The 17,200-nt window shown below is 40.9% G+C and overlaps 1 protein-coding gene across 2 annotated transcripts in view; it reads left to right on the top strand.

Moving 5' to 3' along the window:
- Slc14a2 (solute carrier family 14 member 2) overlaps positions 1–17,200 on the top strand; it is a 445,750-nt gene that overhangs the window by 249,654 nt on the left and 178,896 nt on the right. For both annotated transcript variants that reach the window (XM_010616575.3, XM_010616574.3), the window contains exon 3: positions 13,027–13,096. The gene's annotated coding sequence lies outside the window, so the exon portion shown is untranslated. The remainder of the gene's footprint in view (positions 1–13,026; positions 13,097–17,200) is intronic.

The following is a 17,200-nucleotide window of genomic DNA, read 5'->3' as shown; positions in this document are numbered from 1 at the left end:
TATTTTTTTTTTTTTTTTTTTTGCTGCTCTTTCCTTGCTTCTGGGAAGCCCTGGAAAGTCTGGAGGGCCGTGTGCAAACCTGCCCGATGCCAATTCCACTCGCAGAGCAGTCCATCTTCTTTGGAGTGTGCGTGACCTTTGCAGGTTGTCACATCCTGGGCACGGCACCAAGTGATCCTCGGCGGGGGCTGGCCTGGCAGAGCGGGGCACTGAGCCGAGGGGCGGTGCGAGCGGCAGTTTCCGGGCCCCGTGCCAACCTCCAGATAATTGCCGGCAGCAGGAGAGAGGTGGTCGGGGTTGGCGGATCCTGTCCCTGACAGATAGATTGTCCCCTTCTCGCCGTGGCAGCATCATGGCAGTGAGAAGGCACAGGAGGGAACGCCGGCACGCACGCGGGGAGGAGGGCGGCAGGGAAGAGCCACGCAGCAGAATGACAGGGACAGAAACAGACAATAGAAGGGATCACTGGTGAAACAGGAGAGAGACGTGAGAGGCCATCACACAGGTACCAGCTCCAGGGACAGAGGGGGGAAAGTACCAGACACAAAGAGTGAGGCAGGTGGAGGCTCAGAGACAGAGGTAAATGTAGAAACAGAAGGGAGAGGAAGAGAAGTAATCTCTGTCTGAGAGCTGGGCCCTATGGTAAACCTCTGAATACGTTTGGGGCTTCAGCAAAAGAGGCGGAGCTACCAATGCCAACTGCATATACGTGGAGAGCGGACATGAAGAAAGCCCAATGGAGGTTGCCGCAGGGCATCAAGAAAGCAGCCAGGTGTGCGACCCACCCCCCGCCCCCATCTATCTCATCCCTGCAAGACCTTGGGCCTCTCACTACAGAAAATACTGAGGCACAGACCATCCTGCTCTCCTCCCTCCTGTCTTCCCACCCTTCCTTCCCCAGTGCTCCACCTCTGAGGAGTCATAAAAACCCACCTGGGTTAGGTGGCTCCCAGGAATGGCTAGCCAGATGCCCACCTGGCCGAAGAAATGCTTTTCTAGGAGTGGAGCTGCTGTGGCCACGGTGAACGCCAAGGGGGAAACAGCTGGCTGCTTGGCTGGCTGAGAGGCAGCCAGGCTGGAGGGCCCTCAAAAGGGGCCAGATGTGTGGGAGCCACACTGCTAAGTATGAAATGGAGAAGACTACCAGTTTGTAATATGAGGGATCTCCACTGGGGGGAAATGCAAAGAAAACCACCCTCCTGGTTTTCTAGGTGCCCCAGGACCTGTTACTAACAACACAGCTAACATTTACACGCTGAGCACTTCATGTGCCAGCCACTGGGCTAGGCACTTAGGTCTACACAAGAGGCCTGTAGTATTCTTATCCCACTCAGCAGACAGCCTCCACATGCTAGTCCCAGTAGGACCAGAATTCGCCATTTCGCACTGATTTGCATGGATTTACTCATGGATTCTTCTACCAACACATGTCCACTTTGGACAGGGAGGTGTAGCGCTGGGCATAGAGAAGAGAAGGGCAGAGGAAAAAGATGATGCACAAAGAGAGACACAGGGACTTTGTGCAAGGTCTCTGGAGGCCAGGGGGAGGGACAGCACGTACACCAGGAAGTTGTGTTTGTACAAATAAGAGACATTAGTGGCTGGAGATTGTGCTCTGAAGAATCCGCAGAGCAATGAGGCTTTTTCTGAATAAGAGGCACAGGGTGTGAAGTCTCATCTGAGCCTGGAGGCATGAATTCAAAACATGGGGTGGAGGAGTACAGAGTACTGCAACCCAGATGGATGGACTTGCCAAGCCTCGACCCAGGGGCTATAGAAATGGACCACAGAAATGGTACCTAATCTGCACAGGATGCTCTTTGAACAAGTAGGGGATTCCAAGAGACAAAACTAAACAGGTAGATTGAGGTTGGATCAAAGAGAGGGTGAAATTCATGCAGTGGGCAGTGACTAGAGGTTTCTAAACAGAAAAAGAGAGGTAGCCCACTCCACCCCCTGTACAGTGCTGTCAGTGAATAAATGGCCACATTCACTGGTTCCTCTGTTTAGCAAAAAGATGGGCACATCATTGAACAAAGTGGGCAGAGACCACTGCCCTTACGGAGCTTTAGTCATTGCCTTATCTATTGATAATGGAACGCCATCCCTGTGGGTGGTTTTTTCAGGGTTCATAGCAGGCAGCAATCAATTCCTGAGGAGCCCACGGTGCTGTTGTGTGAGGACACTGGCTCGCTGTAGCTGGGGCTTGCATCAGGAGAAGTCACCAACAGAAGGGAATATATTAGCCAGGACTTTCTTGATTGCAATCAATGAACCAAACTGGCTTGAGCAGTACAAGGTGATTTATAAGCTTATATAGCTAAGTTCTTGAACACCCAGTGGTGGGAGTTGACCTCATGAATAACTAGAAGTGGGGACATTAATACCACCTATCCCTCAATTCCCATTTATGTTTTGCTATGAATTTCATGTCATTTTCTCAAATTGGCCTTTGGGAATTTGATATCAACCCTACATCACTACAAATGAGCTGTCCTGAAGGAATAGAAAGTGGGTTATTTTGAAGACACAGTGTTGGGGGTGGCAGGTGAGGGAGGGGACCAGGCAACACAAAAGCAGGTGCCAGTGAGTTGCAGGGCTCCCCAGAGCTGCATAAGCAGTGCCCATGCCTGCTTTCACCAAGCACTGAGGCAGGACAGACATCCCTTGGGCCACCAACTCCACCCCTCTCTACAGGACTGGAAGACTTGGTCAGAAGCAGTGCCCTCAGCTCGAGGCTCTTCATTACCGGAGGAGACCAGCCCAGCAGGAAACACCAGCCATGGAGGAACTGGTACAATTTTAAAGGACGCAGGAGGCATTAAACCAGACCCATTCTCCAGGGGGCGGCACTGCTAAGTGGAAGCTCAGATGAAGAGAACCAAAGTAAACTGAATGGGGCCATGGTTCGGGAAAGAAAAAGAACACTTACCATCAGGGTAGGGGGTAATGTCTTCATCACGAAAGAGAAATCAAAACAAAACGAAGAGAAATTTGAGCAAAAATCAATGCTTTAAAAACACACATTCGCACTTCAAAAGAAGTTCTAGCAAGTGAGGGAAATGTCACAGCTCGCTCTGATATAAGAAGCACTAGACTAGAAGCAGAAGGTTAGCAGCCTTCCCCATCTTCTCCCTGCTACCAATGACACTCTTAGACTCTATCTTATTTCCCTGTTTGTAAAATGGGTTGACAAGCCCCACATTGCATACAGCAGAGCATCAGATGGTGGGGGTACTGGAATGATAGATGGAAGCAGTTCTTAAAATGTTAAGCAACTCTTTTATTTAATTAGGGTAGGTGAATAATTAGAAGATGACAGATAGAAATTGGGTCACTTTAACCAAGAAAAGGAGGAAGCAGTGAAAGAGGCTGTTTGAGGCTTAAGTCTCAAATGATCTAGCATCCTGCCAAATGACAGGGACAGAAGCAATAGAATCTGTATGTTTAAAAAGCACATATGATTGCTGAACACCTACTATATGCACAGTCCCTTGCAAGATGTCAAGAATAATGTAGACAAAGCACAAGAGAAAATCCCTGAGGCTTATTGTCTAACTGATGAAGTAAAACATGGACAAATAAAACACAACTCATGGCAGAAATTAAGATAAAAGCCAAGCTAAGGTGTTGATAACAAATGTCAGAAGAACTCAGTGTGAAGATCTGTGGACTGATGGATAGCGAGGGTTGCCTCTGGGTTGTTCTTGAAGCAGGATTTGGATGGCTGGGCAGAAAAGGAAAAGAACACAAGGAAGGTGACCAAGATGCAAGTCAGGAATGTCATAAACATGATACATGTGGATGGTACAGCTCAAGAGATGGTGAGTGTGGATGGAACTGTGTAAGATGGGAGAATGGACAATCACTTTGGAAAAGGCATCCTGTCCAGATCACAGAAAGCCTTGGTGATCAGATGGAGAGATTGATTGGAAAGGAAAGGAATCAACTGCAGGTCCTGAAGCAAAGGAGCTGACTTAATTAATTGATGGATGTTGAATCAGCAAGGTAGAGTGAGGCAAGTGGCTAAATCCTCAGAGAGTAGGAGCTCAGCCAAGCAGGGGATGGGAATCAAGTGGCTACAGAGGAAAAGAAGACTATTAGGGAAGAGTAGGCCTTGGTACGTAAGAGCACGTGGGGAGTGAAGAGTGATGTCGAATAAAGATACCTCAGCTGCTCAACAACTGGGTCAGTTAGTGCAGAGTGAGCCTGTGCAGTTTATGTCCTGTGCCTGGTAGGGTTGGAGGCAAAGAAAGTTTACCAGAGGAAGTGACATGTTCAAGTCTTCAAGTCTTAAAAGTTTTGCTGACCTGCTATTGGAGGGAATACCAGGCATCCAGAGAAAGGAAACATCTCAGGCCAAGGCAAAGGCAACAAGGTCTGGAAAATAAGAGCCCCGACTGTTGGGGATGTCTCTGGATTGGGAGGAGGCTGGAGAAATAGATAAAGCTGGATGGAGGCTAAGGAAGGACTGACAGGAGAGATGCTGTCGGATTTTCTTATACCTGCTTGTACAGATGTAGCGAATTGAGACCTAATTCCCAAAAGCACCTCTGATTTCTGTAATGTATCATTACTCTCTTACTACTAATATATCCCTGCCTTTTTAAAATTTGTACTGACATTTAGCTTAGTAAGTGTTACTGGTATGTGTTGGGGTACATAAATATTCATTATGCTGAGAGCATCATTGAAGGTAGGAATAATGTTCCCTATCTCTGTTTTGTTTACTTATTTGTATTCTGAGCTCAACCTTGTCTGATACATGGGTGATATTAAAATTTGGATTTCTAAATTTTTGTTTTTGCAGTATTTGTTTGTCTGACTTAGCTGGTTAGGCCTTTGCCCATGCTGTTACTTTCAACTTTCTAGTCACTTTGTTCTAAAAGTGTCTCTTGCTCACTTCATACAGTTTCTCTTACTTTGTAATTTAAACCCCGAATCTACTTAGATTCACTTTATATTTTTTTATATTATGGATAGTTTTCGTCTTAGTCAATATCATACTTTCTGCTTCTATTGACTCTTTTTATCTTTTACTCAAAGTCTGTGGTTTGCTTTATTTTAATTTGGTTTGCATGTGGGCTCATAGGGATACTCAAAATTGTAATATTTGTATTATTTAATTAGTTATCTTTGTAATACTATACAATATAATTAATCCTCTATATCCTCAGTAGCTATTAATTCTGATATCCAAAATTATGAAATTTTTGTATTTCCCTACAGCCTCTCGCTTCCCTTCCCCATTCAATTTTAATTGATAGTGATGATGATGACAACGATATTTCTAATAATTTTAACTTGCGCTTTTTAGTACACATTTCTTAATATTATTTGATTCATCAGTTATAAATACTGTAGTAACTTTTAACACTTGGCTACTAGATACTTTCTCTCCAGAATTTTATTAGTATTATTTTAGTGGGTTTTTTTTTCAGCTTTAATTGAGTTTATTGGTACATTTTAGGGATACAGTACAGTTACATTCATTGCTGAGATCTTGAACCTCTACATGACAAGTCTTGATTCTCATTTTTTCCCCTTACCTCTGCCCTCCCTTCATCCCCTCCTCCCCTCCCCATCTACAAACACTTTATTTTCATCTTTTCATTCTCTCACATTTTTTTCTTTTCCCTTTTTGTTCTTCCCCTACGTATCACACCTTCCCTACACCTTTAGCTCCTTTCCTCCCATTTCTAAATGTCAGTAATCTTATTAGAATCTTATGCATTGTTGCAGAATATTCACACCAGGGAAACTATTTGGTATTTACACATGTGGGACTTATTTATTTCACTTAGGAGTATATCTTCAATATGTATCCATTTTCCTATGAATGAATCTATTCTCTCGCTCTTTATGGCTGAGTAATATTCCATTTTATAGAAAAACCACAACTTCTTTATCCAGTTTCCAACGGATGGGCAAATAGGTTGTTTCCAAGATTTAGCTATTACAAACTGTGCCGCTATAAACATGGGTGCACATACTTCTCTGTGATATGATTCTTTTAGTTCTCTTGGAAAGATACCCAACAGAGGGATGGCTGGGTCAAATGGAACCTCCAGTCCAAGCTCTTTGAGGTATCTCCATATTGATTTCCATAGTGGTTGCACTAGTCTGCACTCCCACCAACAATGGAGGAGGGTTCCTTTCTCCCCACAACCCCGCCAACATTTGTTATTGTGTGATTTCTTGATAGCAGCCATTCTTTGTGGGGTGAGGTGGAATCTCAGTGTTGTTTTCATCTGCATCTCTCGAATGACCAGTGATGTGGAACATTTTTTCATATATTTTCTTGCTGCTTTCACTTCTTTGTATGAGAAATGTCTGTTCATTTCGGATGCCCATTTTTGGATCGGGTCTTTATATTTGGGGGGACTGATTGTTTTGAGTTCTTTATATATCCTTGATAATAGTCCTTTGTCTGAGGTACAGCTGGTAAAAATTTTTTCCCACATTGTAGATTGTCTCTTAGTTCTGCTAATGGTTTCTTTTGAAGTACAGAAGCTTTTTAGTAAGATGAGATCCCAGTTGTTGATTCTTTCTGCTAGTTCCCGTGCTACTGAGGATTTGTTCATAAAGTCTTTTCCTATACCAATGTCTTCCAGAGTTCTGCCTAACTTACCTTCCAGCAAGTTTAATGTTTCTGTTTTAATATTTAGATCTTTAATCCATTTGGATTTTAATTTAGTGCATGGCGAAAGATAAGGGTCTAATTTTAATCTGTGGCAGGTTGACATCCAGTTTTTCCAACACCATTTATTAAAGAGGCTATCTTTCCTCCACTGAGGATGGTCAGCTCCTTTGTCAAAGATGAGGTAGCTGAGTACATCTGCATTTGTTTTTGTGTCTTCCAGTCTGTTCCACTGATCCTCAAGCCTATTTCTTTGCCAGTGCTGTTTTTATCACAGTGGCTTTGTAGTATAGTTTCAAATTGGGAATTGTTACACCTGGTGCCGTGTGTCTGTTGCCTAAAATGGCTTTTGCTATTCTAGGTCTCTTATGGTTCCAGATGAATTTTTGGATTTTTTTTTCCTAGTTCTGTGAAATATAGTGTTGGAATTTCAATTGGCATTGCATTGAATGTATATAGCAGTTTTGATATTATAATATGGTTCATTAATATTTACATTGTTTGCTCCAAAATTATTGCCACAATATTGGGGGGGTATTTTGGGTTGTTTTCTGCCTTAATCCTACACTAAATTCATTACAACCTCACTTCCTTTCTGCCATAGTTTCTCCATTCTCTACTGTGTGGTCAAAACCCAGCCTCTGGTATCTTTAATCCAGGTAATACACTTACTGGGTTACAGGTATTGGTGCCACATTTGCATTTGAACAACAGTTTGAGCATAACAAATTTTCTTTCTCATGTCCTAATGAGGTTCTGTAAGTATCATATAGTTGTGGGAAGTTCTGAAAATGGCTTCATTTTTTCTTTGGAAAGAAATTTTAACTTTGGTTTTGTTTAATTGTTTGTGTTGGTTTTTGTTTGGATAGTAAAAGTTTGTTCTTTAGGTTTGAGATTTCTATATCAATTTTTCATGAGATAGTTTTTGTTTTAATTTTGTTGTAGGTTTTTTTATTTGTATGTAGATTTGAATATTTCTGGGAAACATTCCATTATTATATTCATTCAAATATGCTTTCTAACTTTTCTAGTACTCTCCCTCAAATTCTTTATTCTTGCATATGCACAGTTTATTGAATTATTTTATCTTCCATATCTATCACATTCTTTCTTAATCCTTTCTAATTGTATATTCTCTCTATCTTGTTCATTTCATTAATTCTGTCCCTACCTTGTTTTTGTAGTTTGAGAAGACCCTGTTCAACTTCTTGTTGCCTCTCATGGGTCCCTAACTTTGGGGATGACTTCTTGTTTCTCCTCTCCTTGCTGAGCAATCTCTCTCTGTTAGTTCATTTTTTTAAACATCCCTTTCAGTTGTCTTGATAATTCTTCATGGGGCTCTTATTTTATGTAAATAATTTTGTTCACTAAGGTTTGTTGTTTTTCATTTGTTGGTTCTATGATAGTTTTCTTGGCATAAATTCCTTTTATCTGATGGCAGAACAACTTGGTACATGTTCTTTATCTAACTTGTTTTCTCTCATTATTATATTCTTCTTTTACATTATCTTTGTAGAGCTCTCTGTGATGGTTTCTTTTCCATGCTGGCTCATATTTGACTGAGATAAACTCCATCTTAACTAGGAATTCTGGAGAAAGTTTATAGGGGGAAAATAGCCAATCTACGACAGCATTGAGCACAGTCTTTTTGTTTACAGGATGTGCCCTACAGAACATAAGGTTGTGGTGTGTGTACATGTGTATGTTACGTGTATGTACAGAAATGATTTAGCCTTTACTTCTTTCCAGAAGAAAGAAGGGGTTGGCAGTCGCAAGACTGATTAGTGTAGAACTTTTCCTCCCTGACCTTTTTGTCCAGCATGTATGCTTAGATGGTCTCTTGTTTTCTTATTTATTCCACATCCCCTATTCTCAAGAGCCAAATGAGGCCCAGGGATGCTCTTCCAAACAGCCCATTCCCTTTTGATCAGTTGTTCCCCAAAAGCCCATTTTGTCGCTGTTCTTTTTCACAGACTGGGCTCTGCCAGCTTTCCTTGAGGTCTTTGGCAGCAGATTGCTTTCAGCATCTACATGCCCTTGGTTGGAACTTTGTTGCTTTTGGCAGTGCTTCTTCAACACAGGTGAATTTTGCATTTCTGTTTCACATTTTTCTTATTGTTTTGGAATGAATTTAAGGAGGTGAGCAAGGCTGTCTTAACACCAGTGTATTAAAAGTAGAAGTCCCTTTTAAAACTCTGTGCACCTGTGACTGACTTCCCTCAAATCTCTAACAATACTATATCTGGGAAAGAAAAATGCTCTATAAATATTTGTTAAAAGAAATTAATAAATGAAAGAATAAGTAACAATTCCCAAATGGAATAGTGGAAGCATAATTGCATTTAAGGCCTTTAAAAAAACTTTGGCAAGGAATCTTCCTGGTTCTTTCTTGCCACTGTGTAAAAAAGCATACTTCCCATTGTCTTTTTCATGATCTGGACATCTCCAGTCCACTTTTACCCCATTTTTGTTTTATTTTCTTGGCATCTTTCTCTCATGCATTATCTGAGCCAAGTCAGAGTACCTTGTGCACGGGAAACAGTGGCTTCAGTGAGAGTATGTCATACGGAGGGATTTCTACCATAGTCTGGTATTCAGCCTCAGTGTTTATGGATGCATTGTGAATTTCTTTCTCCTTGGCTTACTTCAGAGATTATAAAATCTCCCTATCTCCTTTATGACACATTTTCACAAAATTGAAGGCATTATGATTTTTTTTCTACTCCTTGTTTTTGTAGGGAATGGAGAGAATCATTCATATTACCCACAGCAACAGGACCCTGTGCCCCTCAGTGCTCTAAACCCTGTCCAGGTGCAACCAGGAAGAAAGGATCCTTTTAGAAGTAGAGCGCTGCAATACACGAACACATTTTAGCCCCCATGAATTCCATGGGGATCTTTAGGATGGGTGTAGAAGAAGTGCGCAGCCAGGCAGAGTCCAGCCTGTCTTGGTATAGCTACCAGGGGGTAGATTTCTGTCTCAAGAGACAGGAAGCCTTTGCCCCAAGGAATCTATATCTTAACCCCCTGAGAATAAGCATATCTCAGACTATTGTCATGACTTTCCTATGGGGAATATAATAGGTATAAAAGATTTAAATATTTGTTTCTGGTTTTCTTCTGGTCTATAGGAAATACCAAATAACCATCCCACCTGCTCAAAACATGTTACTGTCTAATCCTAGACCAGATTCCACATTGATTTTAGAGATCAGACATGGATGATTTCTGTTCTTTTCTTTCTTTGTCCTGAGTCATTCAGATTTCTCCAAGTTGCTCTTTTCTATACACTTCTCACTACTGAGGTGGCTGCAGTTACCTGCCCACATCTGCACATGCCTCTCTCCTTAGAGTACCCATGCCTGCCTGGACATCAATACTATAATAGGAAGGACAGCAAGAAAGAAGGGCCCAATAGATGCCTGCCCACAGTCTGCATTAGTGTTCTCACCAAAGCCCAACCACCAGCATCTCTGCCATTGACGCAGATGCATCAGTGTTCTCCCTTTGCAGATACACATTGATGTCACCCCCACAGCTCTCATGACCAAAGCAGAGCTCCCTCTTATACATACCTAAAAAACCTGTGACCGCACCCTCCCCAACCCTCCCCTGAGAATCTGTATGGATTTTCATTTAGACCATCAAGCATTGTGATTTTCCAGGAACAGTTCCAGTTAGTATCTGGTGTCCTGTCTAGTTAAGCATTTGTCCTAGTCAAAAATGATTTTTAAATGATAAATTATATTTTCCCCTTGTTGACTATAATGCTTAACTTTCTAAATGCAGTATGAGTCAGAATGCCTCTGGTTATAAGCAAAGTTGTGCTCTACACTCCTTCGTAGGTGAATACTGAGTCTCGCAAAGAAAATGAAGTAAGCCAAAATTGATGTCCAGGCACCAAAACTACCTAGGAATGATGGGTGGGGAAAAGAAGAAGATGCAGGTACTACTAGGGTTGCCAGAGACCCAGGGAAATTCTGTGTGGGATCTAAAGGAAGAGCCCATCCCAAAGATTAGGAGGAAAGGGTAGGAATCCAGGTCCAGGAGATATATTTTATAATAATGCAATCTCCAGGCCAGGAAGAGGAACTCTTATGGAGGACGGGCATTTTGTGATGCTCTCTCTGCTCCAGAATGCCTGCACATTCTGGCTAGTAATACACTAGTGATTTCTCACTGTTATTTCATTTACGGCAATGGCTTTGGGTCTTATGTCTGATCATAATGGTGATCTATGTGTGCCATCTACAGTGGGCATGGCTAATGAATCCTATTTTATTTCTTAATTAAGAATTTGAAAGTACCGCAAATTACTGCAATTAACATGGATTTTCTTCCTCATTTATTTACTTATTTAGATGCCTGAAATTGCACCCTTAGCTTAAACCAACCACAGGGTTCAGAGCCTGCTAAAATATATAGCATTCATTAAAATATTTATTCTTCCCCAACAATGAGGGTTGCAGTTTGGAAATGGCAGTAATATCTATGTACACAAAATGCTGCCAAAAGAATATCCATTGATTCGGTCTCTCTGGCCTTAGTAATTTAGATTTATTGACAAACCTTGGTGTAACTGACATGTACTTAAAATTTTTTAAATATCCTATTGTTACGTTGACTTCACATTCAATGTTGTTGCTGTCCCTATTAAAGTTCTTAGAGACTCTAAGCTTCATCACAGTTTCAGACTTCAGGGCTCACTGAAAGATAAGAATAACGATTTCAGGATGATTACATTCATCAGGTTGATTTCAAAAAATAATACTTTGAGGGCTGGGGATTTAGCTCAGTGGCACAACACCTGCCTCACAAGTGCAAGATCCTGAGTTCGATCCCTGGTACCAAAAAAAAAAAAAGGTACTTTGAATAAACTGCTTAACATCAAGTTATCTTGTATATCTCAAGATTCAATCTTAGTGTTCATTCTTAGGTTTTTGTTTTGAATTTTGGTCTTGGTTTCTAACTGGTTCCCCTGAAAACATAACTCAAAAAGGAGTGGTTGGAATTAACCAAAACTTCACTCCAAGCTACAGCAAGCAGGAGTATCAAAGGGTACAATCCTATCATGACATGATTGAGAAATAGCATATCAAAAGTCTTAAAAGGTACATATCTGGGGCTGGGGATTTAGCTCAGTGGTGCTGTTGCCTGACTCACAAGGGCAAGGTCCTGAGTTCAATCCCCAATACCAAAAAAAAAAAAAAAAAAAAGGTACATATCCTTTGAAATATAACTATTCCACTTGGAGGAATTTATTTTAGAATGAAGAATGTGTAGCAAGATAGCTACAGTGTTCATTGAAACAATGTTTATAATAGGAAAACAAATAAAATAGCCAAAATTTGCAACAATGGAAGATTCAGTAAATTACAGCCTTACATTGGGAATATTAAACAGCTAATTAAAAAACTATGTGGTTTATACTGGTTACCTATGGCTCCATTATCCTAAAAAACAGCAACTTAAAAAATACAAACATTATGTGACACTTTCTGCAGTTCAGGAATCTGAGTTCAGTTTCACTTCTCTCACAAGACTACAATGAAGGAATTTGCAGGGACCACAGCCATCTCCAGGTTTAACTTGAAACCTGACTTGAAAGAAAGGATCTACTTTCAAGCCTACTCAAGAGGTGGTTGGCAGGATTCAGTTCCTCTCCAACTGGGATCAGAGGTCTCCTTCACTTCTTGGCATATGGGAGTTTTTGTAGGACCATCGGCTTCCTCACAACAAGCAAACCAGAAAACAAGAGGGTATGCACGTGTGACACCAGAGACTTTTCATCACCTAATCTCAAAAACTGTCAAAAGTGACAGTTCAACTCAGCATATTCTATTGCTTAGAAGTAAGTCAGAGATCCAGCCCACACTCAAGGGAGTGGCTTGCACACAATGATGAAACTGGTAAGGGCAGGGATCGTGGTGAACCATCCTAGAATGGTCTGTACACAAATGAAGCTTTTTACTGACAACAGATACTCATAAATCTTATTCAATGAGACAAAAGCAGATCACAAAACAGTATGTGCAGTATGGTCCCTGTTTTCCAAACTAAAAACAGCAATATAGCACACCACACTATTACTATACATATATATCCACCTATGCATATACAGTCACAAAACAATCTAAATGTCATGGGTTGCTAGTGCCTATGTCTGGATGAAGAAATAAAGGATGACTTGTGTGTTCTGTTTCTCAATTTTTGGGAGGTTTTCTCCTAAAAAGGAAGTATTATTTATAATTTTACTAGGAGTAAATGTTATTAAATTTTTTTAAACAGCAATTTAAAGGGGCCAGGGATTGAGCTCAGTGGTGCCACCACCTGCCTTGCAAGAGTAATTTAAACCCCAATGTTTCTGATCTGTACTATCTTTACAGGACTTCTTCTTGATCGTTACTTGAAGTCATCAAAACAGAAGTTTGTAAGACCACTGTGACCAAGAAAATTGTGAGTACATTCTACAACTTGTTGCTGTGCTGGTGTCTTCCAAACAACTGCTATCACCGATTATAATGCCATGAAAAATTAAAATTATTTTTCCCTCAGTGGTCACTTGGGGCCATTCAGGAACTGTATTGACCTGAGAAAGGTAGGTCCTGTGCTGATTTTCTTCCCCTTGAGTCAGGGCCTTCCCAGCTCAATTCTGGTTGCTTCCAGACATGAGCTAACATAATCATATGGACATTTCCTCTGCAAATTCCAAAGGGATAGGTTCTATTTATATGTCAAAAATAGATGAACAGATCTGACACTGCTGAACATAATTACAAGTTTGAAAAAGGAGAGGGGATGGGCAGGAGAGAAGATAGAGCCATTAATAATCTCTACACTTCATTAGCTTTCCTGCCTCAAGCCACCAGGAGGGCCTGAGTTGGGATACCACTGGTTCAGATTTGGAATAACTTCTTCAGCAATGTAAATGTTATCTTAAGGTCACTTTCTGATGAAAACTACTTTAGTTCCAAGTGCAGATTTATTGGTTGTTTGACAAGCAGACCAGCTATTGTGTACCTGCACAGAGCATAGAGAAACTGCACAGGAGGGCAAACTGCTATGGAAGGGGATGGAAGGCAATAGTCTCCCAGACTATGGCAGGGGATTAGGACCAGGTCTGAAATACTAGTTCTTCTCTTTCCCTTGGAAACTACAGTACAATAGCTATTAAAATAAATAACTGCCAAACCCCTGCAGTTTAACAAAATACTTCATTTTTCCCTCATATGAGGTCCAAGTGGATGTTTTTCCAAGTGATGATTTGGAAGTTCACATGGATCTTGTCTGCAGCTTCACCATCTTCTACGGCCTCCATGTTTCACAGTGGACCCTCTGCAACTAGCTCTGGACTAGGAAGGAGAAAGTGCAGATGGGACGCTACTTCCTACTCACCTTAGCCTCACATCCCATGGGTGAAAATTAGTCATATGAGGCTCTCATTGATGGAAGAAGCCATGAGATCCTTCCCAACTCCACCATGTTACTTCTCAACAATTCCACCATGTAATAGGAGAGTGCACAGTCTGGGCTATTAGGAAAATGCATAGTGTTAAAAAAAGTTCTTGCTGGGGAAATTCTTTTTTTTTATTGTGGGGAAATTCTTAATAGGAATTCACACATCAATCACAGAGCAGGGAAAACTGATTTATCAATGGCTCTGAATAATGAATCATTCTGCCCTATGTGCTGTAAATTCTAGTGCCAACAATATGTCCTCATGGTTAAAGCAACAAGTCACTGGTACCAAGGCTCTAAAGAGGTAAAGTTTTTCTCCTCTGGACCAACTTGCCAGTGCTGAGGGCTACCAGAATTTACTGGGTTCTCAAGACACCATCTCTCAAACTTCCTTAGTGGGGAGGGGCAAGCATCACTGATGTTGGTGATGTCATTTCACAGAAGCCATTATGTAAAAAGTTCCCAGAAATTTCTCCCAAAAAGCATAAATAAGGCCTCAGAAAGGAAAAGAAAAAGGAAAACAAACACACACATTCACATGCTCATGCACACACGTGCACGCATGTGCACACACACACACACACACACACACACATCCTCTCACACTGGTTTGGGGGATTATCACAGCCAGAATCACAAATCCTAATAGACAGGTCACCATTGGGAATCCACTTCTAGATATGATACAGTCTTCTTTTCTTTCTAGTCTACTTTTTTCTATACTAACTTTAATGAACAATTCTTCGATGACTTTATTTTTCTGTCAGTGCATAAAATAACTATTTTTAGTAGCCCTAGGTTTGCAGCATAAGACTTGGAGATAGAATTTGCTCCTGTTGGGTAACTTGAACTGCCAGAAGCAATGAGCTATCGCAGATAGATTTGGAGACCAATCCCCAACCCCCCAACCCCCAACCAAAACAAGAGAAATTTAGACTCAGGCGAGGCCATGTTTTCCTCAGCTGTCAAACCAAGCAGATAAAGCTCAACTCTTTCTCCTATTTTCTTATGAAAATACTGAGAACCTGGAGCTCAGACAAAAGATTAGAAAGTGCCTTGGCCATGCTAAATAAGTATAGCAGATTGTCTTTATTAAAATTATCACTGTGCTGTTGCCATTATTATTTTGCATTCAACTTAGTTTTTCTTAATGCAGAAGAATTAATGAAGTAGCAGTGATTATTGATTATCCACTGGGAGGGTAAAGGAGACAAATGAAGTTGTATTTTTATCCCATTCTAGTATGACGATTATCTTTCATAACTGTGTGTAGTGGATTTATAAGTACTTTAGTGGCATTTTACTACTTTTGCTTCTGACAAAATTCAGGCTAAAGACATTTTTTTAAATACTAAAAATGGAGGAATTCACTTGGGGGGCTGAGTTAACTTTCACCAATAGCCAAACACTAACGCCTTCGACCCTACATCTTACACTGGTACCTACAACTTTCAACTACTTTCAGCATAACAACAAAAAAGTAACCTAGTCTACTTTCTTCTTGCCAAGAACAACTCTCAATAACTAGGATAATATGTCCTTCATTCATGAAAGAGAACCCAAGCAGACAACACAACTATGACTAGAACACTGATTTCTAAGCCCCATGTTTGCATATGAAAAAAATAAAGAACAACAGCTATAGTCTGTTTGGAATGAAACATGATAGAATGATTTCAAAGTCTGGTCCTACACTCAAATTTGAAGAATCAGCAGGAAGAATCATGTGGTTCATCTACAGTGTAAGGCTCAACAACAAATGGCTTGGAGAAGGTGTAGGAATCCTTCCAGATCCATAAACATAGGAGCAAGAATAATCAGGGGTAAGATGGGGTAGGAGATTGAGACTGGGCCAGAAATGGTGGGAACTCCAGAGTTATAAACAGAAAGATTATGAATTTTATGAACAAGGATTCAAACCCAAGTCAGAAATCCATGGATCTTTTCAATCCACAGGGGCTACTAGAAGAGCAAGAGGGCCGGGTAGGTAGTTGTGATAATATCTTCAAAGGACTCAAACACCTTCCAGTAACTACTGGTGGTTAAAAGAGTGGACATATTGAGGTTATGTTCTTAAGTGAAATAAATAAGTCACACATGTATAAATACTGAATAGTTTCTCTGGTGTGAAAAACTATAGTTGTAAATAAGAACCTGATGGTATAATTGACAATGTGTAATAGGAAGAAAAGGGCTAAAGGTATAGGGGAAGTGGGAAGGGTAGGGGAAAGGAAATAAGGGAAAAGAAAAAATCTGAGAAAACAAAAAAATGGAAATAAAAATTTTGTAAATAGGGAAGGGAGGAGGGGGTGAAGGGAGGGCAGGGATATGGATAAAAAATGAGAACCAAGACCTGTCATGTAAAGGTACAAGAGCCCAATGATGAATGTAGCTGTACTGTATATCTAAAATGTACAAATAAACTCAATGAGAAAAAAAAAGAGTAGAGCATCCATTTGGCCATGGAAGTGGCTAAAAAACAGATAAACATTCCTATTCAATAAAATTAAGGAAAGGGCAAGAACTTAACTACCAAGGAAAGGTACCTTCTACAGTAGATTAAATGAGTGGGTTATAGTGTTGTATTATCTGGCCCATGGATTTCATTTGACCCAAACCCACCTCAGATCCTGGCACAGGGGTGAGAGATGTTCCAGGTCTAACCCTGTTTCACTAACAGAGTTAGAAAGATGCAGGATAGAGCCATATGTTCACTCCAGAGGAGGCACTTTCACATGACATCAGAACTGACCTCAGTATTCATCATAACTGAATAGTGGCTGCAACTTTCAAGTGATGGACCACACTTTGAGACCAATCATGCTGGTCTGCAATCAGCAAGGAGGGACAAAGACAGATTTGTTCCCAAACCTGCATCCCCAAGGTTCTCACTGTCACAGGTCAACTGTGACCCTCTGCATAAGGCTAGCACTGCTGCTTCGTCTAGACAGATGTCATGAACCGCTCAGCCACTTCTACCACACTTCTGGGCTGCAGAGCCTAAAGGAAATGTTATTTAGGAAAGGGAATTTCTACATCTACTAGAAAAATGTGCATACATTGCACTGGGTCAACCATACTTGGAGACAAAATGGATTTTGT

The sequence above is a fragment of the Fukomys damarensis genome, unplaced genomic scaffold (assembly GCF_012274545.1).
Source record: "Fukomys damarensis isolate Sample0158 unplaced genomic scaffold, DMR_v1.0_HiC HiC_scaffold_30, whole genome shotgun sequence".
Classification (NCBI taxonomy): domain Eukaryota; kingdom Metazoa; phylum Chordata; class Mammalia; order Rodentia; family Bathyergidae; genus Fukomys; species Fukomys damarensis.
Note: the sequence above shows the minus strand (reverse complement) of the source record. Positions and strands in the feature narration are given on the sequence as shown.